This window comes from Puma concolor, chromosome B1 (assembly GCF_028749965.1).
Source record: "Puma concolor isolate L17-30 chromosome B1, mPumCon1.1.hap2, whole genome shotgun sequence".
Lineage (NCBI taxonomy): Eukaryota > Metazoa > Chordata > Mammalia > Carnivora > Felidae > Puma > Puma concolor.
The window spans coordinates 125,814,080-125,817,558 of record NC_141670.1 but is presented as its reverse complement, the minus strand read 5'-3'; positions in this window follow the sequence as shown (position 1 = coordinate 125,817,558).

The window sequence follows — 3,479 nt, the reverse complement described above, 5'->3', positions numbered from 1 at the left end:
CATGAGTCCATAGGTCAGGAAATGGAATTTTCTTGGTTTTCTCAGCTCAGAACATTATGAAGCTTATATTACACAGGCAATTCTCATTGGATTCTATTTTCCTAAGTTCCTAAGCATCACCCAGATGCAAGGCCTTTAAAAGAAAAAAGAATTATTCACACAGAAGACTGTTTCAATTGAATTCCTAGAGTAACTAGAAAGAGAAATCCTGATTCTAATTGCATCATCAGAGTCTTTCTAACCGACTTACTACAGAAATAGCACACTTTAGTCATTCAAGGAAAGTGCAGATACAAAAATGATATGAAAATTTGGAGTCAGCCTTCAATTTTGTACTTAAAACAATTTGCTGATTACTGGACAAAAGAAGGATACTTTATGATTTACAACCGAAGAAGAAAATTCTGATTAATTTTGTCAATTCAGTACAAGTCCCTAAGTTAAAATGGAAGATAATCAGTATGAAAAATGTATAGACTGCTATATTTAAAACTGTGGGGCATTTTTCCTTTAGTTTTTCTTTTTATCTGTGACCAGATTTCTGTGACCACAATGTCAAGATATTATAACTCTTAGATTTAGGTCACTACTTTTTATTCCTCTTCTGATTTTGTCCACCTACAAAGTAAAGAGCAATATAAAAATGCCATACTTTTTCATATTAATATTGTCCACTTTTTAATTTAGTAAAATTCTATATTGGAGGAGTCTCACCTTCCCAAATGTAATTCTAGAAGAAATGAAAACAGGGGTCCTCAAGGTATATACCTTCTTTGGAATAAGAAAAAGAGTATAAAATTCTTAGCATAATCACTGGAATATATTTAAGGGTCAATGTTAGCCAAAATTGTTGAAAGTAAAATAAAAACAATCAAATAAAAGAAATTATTGGAATGTATTCCAATCTGTTTAAGATTTTGAAGCTTTCTGAAAACATTCATATTTATTTAACTTTTTTTCTGAATCTGAAAAAACTCAAACATGAAGTTCACCAAGTTCTCTCAATAGAATGCCTAAGGGAAAAGAGATATGAAGAATAGTAGTACTTGGCCTTGAAAATCTGTGCTGTGAACATAGGTCCTGGGGAAGGGTTGGGAAAGTGGTCTCCAGTTTCTTTTGTAATGTGCAAAGGATGATGTCAAATTCAAGTTTAGCCCAGGCTGGTAGCCAGAGTCTGATGGGAGAGAAGTTGCCTAGATTCTGCAAAAGTCTCCAGGTCTCCAGACTCCAGGAGTCTCCAGATTCTGCAGGGATGCAATAGGGTCATCACAGACTCTCCATTCACTTTGTAGAAGAACGACAGCTCTAGCTAAGAGTTTAGAGGGACAGATCCAACACCTGGTAACTAGGGATAGTTAAAAGTTAGTATGTCAAGAAAAAATTTAGGCTGAAGAAGTCTTAATTTCTTTTGAAAAAAACCTACAATATAATGAGCACAATGAGATACATGCTATACAGAGAAACTAGTTAAATGAATTGTGATGGAAGAAAGGAAGAAGGTTTCATTCAGAGGGCACAGAAATTACAGTTTCAAAATTATAAAAACTAGTTCCAGTGCCAATGGGTATACAACCAAAGTGTCTTCTGCTTATCTGCAGAGATTTGCTTCTTACTTTAAATGAGTTGAGACTTCAAAAAATCACCTAAAGAGTATTTCACTGAGGCAATTGTGTCCAAAATTCTCTTATTTGATGTTGCATTTTTAATTGTACATTGTGACAGTAAATTTACTGCTGTGTAGCAGTTATTCCACAAATGTTATTTTAATTTTTGTAACTGCAATATAGCATAATTATCCCTGTTTTATGCAAGAAAACTGAGATTCAAACATGTTTAAGGATCAGTATCTTATTGAGCTGGGATTACTCATTGGTGTGTTTAGCTTCAAGTGGTTTCTATTACACTGCTTTTTGTTTCTTTTTTTAAAGTTTTTATTTAAATTCCAGTTAGTTAACATATAGAGCAATATTAGTTTCAGGTGTACTGATTCAGCACTTGCATACAATGTCTGGTACTCATCACGAGTGCACTTCTTAATCCCCATCATTTATTTAATCCACCCCCTACTCACTTCCCCTCTGTTAACTATCAGTTTGTTCTCTATAGTTAAGAGTCTGATTCTTGGTTTGCCTCTCTCATTTTTTCCTTTTGCTCATTTGTTTTGTTTCTTAAATTTCACATATGGATTAAATCATGATATTTGTCTTTATCTGACTTATTTTACTTAGCATAATACTCTCTGGATCCATCCATTTCTTTGCAACTGGCAAAATTTCACTTTTTTGTGGCTGAGTAATATTCCATTGTGTGAATGTTTATATTTATATCTACATGTGCATCTTATATATGTGTGTCTGTATATGTATGTATATCTTGTGTATATGTAAAATATTGGCAAATGACATGTCTGATAAAGCATTAGTATCCAAAGTATATAAAGAACTTATAAAACTTAACACCCAAAAACAAATAATCCAATTAAAAAATCAGCAGAGGATATGAACAGACATTTCTCCAAAGAAGACAACGGAAACATGAAAAGATGCGCAACATCACTCATTATCAGGGAAACAAATCAAAACTACCATAATATATCACTTCACACCTGTCAGAATGACTAAAATCAACAACACAAGAAACATGAGGTGTTGGTAAGGGTGTGGAGAAGGGAATACTTGTTCACTGTTGGTAGAAATCAAACTTGTGCCACCACTCTAGAAAATGGTATGGAGTTCCTCAAAAACTTACAAATAGTACTACCCTATGATCAAGCATTCGTACTACTAGGTATTTACAGAAAGAGTACAAAATACTAATTCAAAGGGATACATGCACCCCTATGTTTTTAACAGCATTATCTACAATAGCCAAATTATGGAAACATCTCCAGTGTCCACGGACAGATGAACGAATGGATAAAGAAGTGAGGTGTGTGTGTGTGTGTGTGTGTGTGTGTGTGTGTACACATACATGTAGAATAGGTATTAACTCTTCTTTAAATGTTTGGTAGAATTCGCCTGTGAAGCCATATGGTCCTGGAATTTTGTTTTTTGTGAGTTTTATGATTACTGTCTCAATTTCTTTTCTGGTTATTAGTCTGGTCAAATTTCTATTTCCTCCTGCTTCTGTTTTAGTAGCTTATATTTTTGTAGGAATTTGTCCATATCTTCCAGGTTGTTCAATTTATTGGCATGTAATTCATAATATTCTGTTATAATCGTTTGTATTTTTGTGGTGTTGGTTGTTATTTCTCCTCTCTCATTTGTGATTTTATTTATTTTAGTCCTTTCTCTTTTCTTTTTGGTGAGTCTGGCTAAACGTTTCTCAATTTTAATATTTTTTTTTCAAAGATCCAGCTCCTGGTTTCATTGATTTGTTCTATTGATTTTTTAAGTTTCTGTATCATTTATTTCTTCTCTAATCTTTATTATTTTCTTCCTTCTGCTGGCTTTACATTTGTTTCTTGTTCTTGTTCTATC